Genomic DNA, 7,003 nt, shown 5'->3' on the forward strand with positions numbered 1-7,003 from the left:
TCTAGCCCAAGCCAGTTAAACTTCACCAGAATGGTGCCTCATCAAAGCTGAGGACAGGAGCTTCATGCAGACAAGCATGGCACACTGGTGTGCTGTAGACACCTCTTGGTGAGTTAGGGGGTCCCCTGCTCTATAATATCTCTATAGAAACGATGGCTTAAGAAGGTGCACTGGGTGCTGGAGGCAAAGGTAGGAGTTGAGGTCTGCCCCTGTCTGACCATCTTCTACTGCAGGACCCACTGCAAACACTGCCTGCCTCAGACCAGATGCATTGGAAGCCTGGCCTCAGGACCTCGTGTCTGCTCTAAAAATGGAGAAACTGTTATGGTTTAGGTCTAGAATGGCCCCCAAAACTCTCATGTCTTCAATGTAGCACTTTTAGAAGGGGCTTAACTTATGGAGGTGCTATAACTGACTTGCTGCTTGGCCTCCCCAGCTCCTCCCTTCTCCTGCTGCTTCCTGGTCACCATGATGGGAGCAGCTTTCCTCCGCGAGGCCTTTCCACCATGCTATTTCTGCCTTGGAGCCAGCTGACCATGGGCTGAAGCCATAAGCCAAACTAAGCCTGTCCTCTTTTACACTGTGGGTGTCTGCTATCGTGTCTCCACAACAAGGAAAGTGACTAAGACACTGTAGCTGCCAGAATCCCTTCGTTGGCTACGCCCGTGACCGTGGCACTTTCTGGAAGAAATCATTCATGTTAAAGGGTTCTCAGTGGTGTCAACAGTGAGAACCAGGTGGTGCGTGGGGTCTGCCTGCTCCACAGATTAAAGATTAGCTTTCCATCACAGCGTCACCCCTGGGTATGGGATCAGAAGGCTCCTGGCTCCTGGATCCATGGCTAACTAACTAGAGAACTACAGATGATTTGCTCAAGCTTGCTGAGACTCGGTTTGTCTATGAAAGGAAAATGTTAATGCTCCACCAAGGTTATTAAGAGGATGAAATGAAATACTGCTCGTGGCTGGATCCACCTCATCAGAGCTACTTAATGCATTTAAAGCATCTGTGTCTGGAGACTCTTAGAGATTGGCCTCTCCACCCAACCGCCTCATCATTTAACTCTCCTCCACCTCCCTTATCCATGTTTCAGTCCCAATAAATACGCTGATGAAACCCTATGCCCAAAGACCCTGGGGGAACACTCTCCCTGACAAACAAAGTGAAATTTGGTGACTCGCTGCAGCCAAGGGAGAGCACATAGCGCAAGGGGCCATGCAGTGGCTCGGGGAGGAGCTAAGGTGGCCCTGTCCCTGGCTTGGGCTCCTGATGAAGCATGTGGGGGAGGGGTGGGCAAGAAAAGGTTGTTCTAGATCGGATGCTGCTGGGTTTCAGCGATATTTGCTGGGTGAACATCTTAGTCATTTTTACCTAAGAGGCAAATTAGCTGGGAGAAAGGGAAGTTCATTCATTTGTGTGGTTTCACAATATCCCATGTTTTTCCTGTTCCAATACAGTCATGGAGAGGACTTGTCTGACGTCGATATTGTATGAAATTGTTTATGTTCAGCAGGAACCACTAGGGCCTCGCCAGTCATCAAGCCAGACGTCTGGACTGTAGTTCTTTATTCAGGCTTTGTTTTGTTTTGTTTCCTTAATAGACAACAGTAAGCACCACGGCCTAGAGAACTCCAGTGCTCAGATTCAAGGGTGATTTTTTTGTACAGATGCTGTGTGTCTACTTCCTGCTTCATCCACAAGCTGTCACCCACAGTGACTCCGCAAGCCAGGGCCAAGAAGGCAGAGGAGGGAGGGGGCCCAACTGGGGATGAGCTGGGCTCAGTGCCAGGGCTCATGTGTGGCCTCGGGGTCTGTCCTCCACACCTGTGCCCGCCAGCCTCAGGTTGCTCTCACCTATGGGAAGATCCCTTCATTTCACCAAGTCAGAGCTGGCCTAGAAAAGGAGATTGAACAGAAACAGGAATAGGGAATCTGCCACCCAGGGCTGTGTGACCTTGGGCATGTAGCAGTCATTCACTAGGACTGTTACTGAGCTCCTGAACACAAGGGAAAGCAGGCCCTTCGCCTCCTGAGGATTTACAGGGAGCAAAGGGGAACAGGCAGGGAGGAGAAAGCCAGAACAAAGAGCGCTGCACCAGGAGACTCCCCAGCCTGTGTTTGGTTTTGATGTGGTTGTTATTGTTGTTGTTTCCAGTACTGGGGATTGAACCTAGTATCTCTGCACTGAGCTACGTCCCCAGCTCTTTTTTATGTTTTATTTCGAGACTGTGTCTCACTAAGTTGCCCAGGCTAGGCTCCAACTTGTGATCTTCCAGCCTCAGACTCCCAGAGTGCTGGGATAACAGGTATGCACCACCTGGCCCAGCTCCAGCCCACCATTTAAATAGGCATCAGACTCTCAGGTGTTGCTGATAACCTTCCCTGGCACAGGGTAACAGGGGATTTTACCCAGCACTTGTAAGCTTAAGGGCAGTGCCCATACCCTATGTAGATGATCACCGAACCCACATTACAACCCTTTGGGGTACACAGTACCATTCTTTCCATTACACAGAGAGAGAAATGGAGGCATAGAGCTGTTAAATCACTTTCCAAGGGTCACACAACCTGTGAGTGGTCCAGCCACGGTTGGAACAGAAATGGGCTGGCTTCCAAGCCCATGCTCTCAGTCAGACCAGATTCTGCCACTCTGAGGTGAAAACAAAGCCCCTTTTCCCTTGATCCAGAAGCCTAGAGCGGGGTCAGTAAACTGAGGCCAGAGAGACACAAACCCACTGTTTTCATAAATAAAGTTGCACCAGAACATAGCCACACCCAATTATTCATTGTGTGACCTCCAAACAACAGCATAGACATGAGACTTGTGAAATAAATCATTACTTTTCTGATCCTTCACAGAATGACTTTCCCAAGCCCTGCATGCCTTGCCATCTTGGTCACTTGCTACGTGACCCCTGACAAGATGTTTCTCTGGGTCTCAGCTTACCCATCCATAAAATGGGGTTGTTATGGGAATTTGGTGAGGCGGTGTCTGTATACACCCAGTCTCTGAGCCAGGTGTCTGGTAAAGTTACAACAGTCATTGCTAATAGTGAGATGACAATTACTACTGATTCCTGCAATACCACCGAGGACAGAGCAGGTCAGGGACAGGAAATAGTTTGCACAAAGTTTCCTGGGGAGTGAGAGTCCCAGCCTGCTCTCGGTCCCTCCCTCCCCGGTCCCCAGGCACCCTGGCCAGCATTTGTGTTTGCTGGTGTGTGGCACCGCTTGGCTGTGTTTGTGAGTTTCCGGCATCTGTAAGTACCCACAGCCTCAAAGAGCTCTCTGGCACAGGCATTTGTCAAAGATGACACACCAGTCATCCATGCCACCGGAGACAGTGACAGATGCGCGCTCTGATGCCACCATCCAGGCAGCGAAGGATGGATGGGGCGCTGGCACCCGCCAAGCCAGCCTCCTTGGGGAGCAGCGGACCAGACAGGAGACAAATTGCAGATGGTCAGCGGGCAGGCAAGGAGCTCGGTGCCCACACTCAGCCTGCCACGCCAGCCTTCCTGCCACCATGCCAGGACCTGCCCACGTCTGGGGTCTGCTTAGCTTGGGGACATGGGAGCTTGTAGGCTTTGGTTGTTTCCAGTGATGATTATAATAATCACTGAGGCATCAGCTGCCCTCCTGTGCTAAGTGTGTGGCTCATGGTGACCCCTGAGTCCTGAGCCATTCCATGATGAAGGTACAGGAAACTGAGGCCAGAGAGGTTAGACGTCTCCTCCAAGATCACACAGCAAGAACCCGAGGCAGGGTTTGCATCCACAGTCTGGTTCAGCATCCACTGCCCCATAGGACTATTATTTGGGGGGTCTGGGATAGATAAGCAATCTGACCAATCCAGGGCAGGAAACAGGAAGCAGAGGCAAAGGACTGGGGTTCGGGCCACCTCCTGCCCAGTATCTGTTTCTCCACCTGCAAGTGGACAGCAGCTGCTAGTGCAGGGCTGCAGGGCCTGGACAGCTTCCGGGAGGCCACTGCCTGCTCTCCCGGGAATCCCAGCCCCCGGCTGCTCTTCCCTCCCACATTCACTGTCCCCTCCTAGCCACCCCGTTCATGGGTCATGAATCCATCCCCGCAGGGTCCCCGAGGCCAGCTCGTGGTCCTCTGAGCTTTTGCAGCCATCTTTATGTCTAGTGACAGCAAAGGGAACAGAACACACAAAACCAACAGAAAAGAGACAGCAGGGAGCTTTGGAAAGCTTTCAACGTGTTGCATAAAAGTTCCCCCCAGGCATGTGTTACACACAGGTGCCCGCTTCTCTCCCTCCTTTTCTCTCCCAGACCAGAGTCTGGGATCTGTTTCAGCCAATCACCTGCAGAAGCAGCTTCCTTTCTTCGAGGCTTAGTTTCCTCAGCTGCACAATAGGACAAGATAGCACCCCTTGCAAGGATCAAAACACATAAACCACCAAGAAGGGGATGTGACAGAGTGGGAACCAAAGTGCCATCACTGAGATCTCTGGTTTTCAGTTCCCTTTGGGGGAAGATAAAGGAGGGTTGCACACAGCGGACAGCTTCCAGCTTGACCGTTCTGTGGCTTAGTAACACCCAGATGCTGCCTTCTCTCCTCCCACTTGCCTGTGCCTTTCTTCCCTCTCCTGAAGCCCTACCAGTTGCTCAGTCCCACGTGGGTGAGGTGCCAGGGCATAGAAATGGGGGCAAAGCATTCCAGCCTTCCACCCATTGTGGCTGCCTCCCTTGGTTGACATAGCTGGGGAATCTGAATTGTGGGGGCCTGATCTCTGCCACCCACAGCCAGCCATGACCCACCGCAAAATCCTTCCAGTAGGAAGCAGTCCAGCCCAGCCTGCCCATGTAGACCAGGTCAGCTCAGCCTTTGCAGAAATCTGTAATGCTAGCTCCCCTGGGCTCCTGTGGAGGACATTCACACTGGGAAGGAACTTCTTCTCGTACCGTCCAATCTCTGCAACCACCTGAAAAGTGGTTTTATTTTATTTTATTTATTTTCCAATCAGTGGGTAAAATGCTGGCAAACCAGGAAGCATCATTAACCAGACTGCGATGGATTTTTTAGCCTTTTGGGGGGCAGGGCGGGGTTTGGTGTTGGCTCTTTTTTTTCCTCCCTGATGCTTTTTGGATAAACACATAAATCACCATCATCTATATTCATTAGATAACATGCCTTGTTCTGAACAAAATCACCCCTGTTTTGCATGACTCCCCCCCCCGTGATTAATATAAATGACTTAAGTTAATTATGTTTCTCTTCATGGAAAAATGTATTTGTCAAAGTGCTGAAACATCAATAAAAGATAAACACTGCTGCTGAAGAAGGGCAGGATCACAAATGAGCAACTGGGAGATTGGGAAGGGAACAGAGTCACCCATCTGAGGTGTCATTCTGATTGAGTGGGCGCACTTCATATTTACCAACAGTGACAAAAGCATTTTTCTTCGTTAAGCATTCACGGGTCCTGATGAGGTAGATTGATGTCATCATTATTAACAATAATGACACCTCAGGCATAGAGAAAGTGGTTTTCTCCAGGATCCCAAGGAAGGCTGCATGAATTAAACCGCACCTGTCCTTCCCAGGAGAAGTGAAATCTGGGTGCTCTACCAGCCAGCCACCCAAAACTGGACCCCAGTTGTAGAGTTTGCAGAAAAGACTGAAAGGCAAATGCAGACAATTGCGGTGTGAGGAGACCAGTGAAGCTCAGCACACCAGGAGGTTGTTATGGGGCCCCAGAGGGAGAAGGAAATTGGGCCAGTGATGAGACAAAGGTCCTGAGGGGTCCAGGGACTTGCCCTGGCCACAAAGCATGATAGTGGCAGAGCCGAGAAAGAGCCCAGGGCTCCTGACTCCCACCCCTGGTCTTTCCCTACTTTCTGCTCCTCCCTCACCACCAGAGGCCGAAAGCCCCCTTCTCACTGAGCAGGTGACAATGGCAGGGTCTGTGGTGGGAGGTCACACAGACTTCTGAGGAGTCAGATCCACGGGGACATCTCCAGGTCGCTGTTTCTAACGTGGCTGGAGTGCCCCCTCCCCTGCCTGTGAGTGCTGGGTGGTTACAGGAAAGGTGACCCTAGGACACCCCAGTGAGGTGGAGAAGGGGACAGGGAAGTAGAAAAGCCGATCTAGACCGCATTCACCAGAGACTCCTGCCCTGGGCTCTGGGCTCCCTCTCACCGGAAGAGGCGGTAGAGAACACGCCTCCCTCGGAGCTGTCTCGGTCCTGAACAGGAAGTGGGCATTCACTGGCTTCTGATCTCTCTGGTCACCTCCCCCAGCCTGAGCAAGCTCTTACAGAACCGGAAAACAGAACCAGAAAGCTGAGCATGTGGGTGGATGTGTCAGGGGCCCAGACACTGTCTATGGCAGGTACAGAGGACTGTGGGCCCAGAGGATGGGCGTGAGCAGCCGCAGCCTGCTCTACTCCACCCTGATCTAGTGCTCTCCCCTCCTAGTGAACACAATCCTTCTGCCTCTGATGGCCAGAAGCCATTTATCTGATTTTCTCATGGGTCACTTCATTTTATTTATCTTCTTTAATATCTTTTCTGTCCTTCCAAATGGACCATAAGTGGTTCAGGGACAAAATCAAACCATTGTCATTTAGTCACTCAACAAATGTTTATTGAGCACCTGCTGTGTGCTAGATCCTCTTTAAAGCACAAGGGACATAGCTCCAGAGATAGCAAAAATTCCTGCAGTTTAGGGGTAGAGATAGATGGGGAAAAAATACTACAATTTCTAGCAGTGCTGAGAGGTTCAAAGATAAGCAAAGCATTGTAAGGGGATCATATATTGGAAGTGGAGTGCTCCTAGGGTCATCTGAGAAAAGCCTGAATAGAATACAGGAGTGAACCACCACAAGGAACTGGTAAATCATCCAGTCAGAGAGAACATCAATGCAAAGGCCCTGGGGAATAACAAGGTGGCACTCAGCAGAATAAAAGAGGAAATGGTAGGAGATGAGGTAAGGAGGGGCCAGGTTGCGTAGCAATTTATCTTTAAACAGTGCTTG

The sequence above is a fragment of the Heterocephalus glaber genome, unplaced genomic scaffold, assembly GCF_053883595.1.
Source record: "Heterocephalus glaber isolate CG9 unplaced genomic scaffold, H.glaber_assembly_v1.0 deba00001497, whole genome shotgun sequence".
Classification (NCBI taxonomy): Eukaryota; Metazoa; Chordata; class Mammalia; order Rodentia; family Bathyergidae; genus Heterocephalus; species Heterocephalus glaber.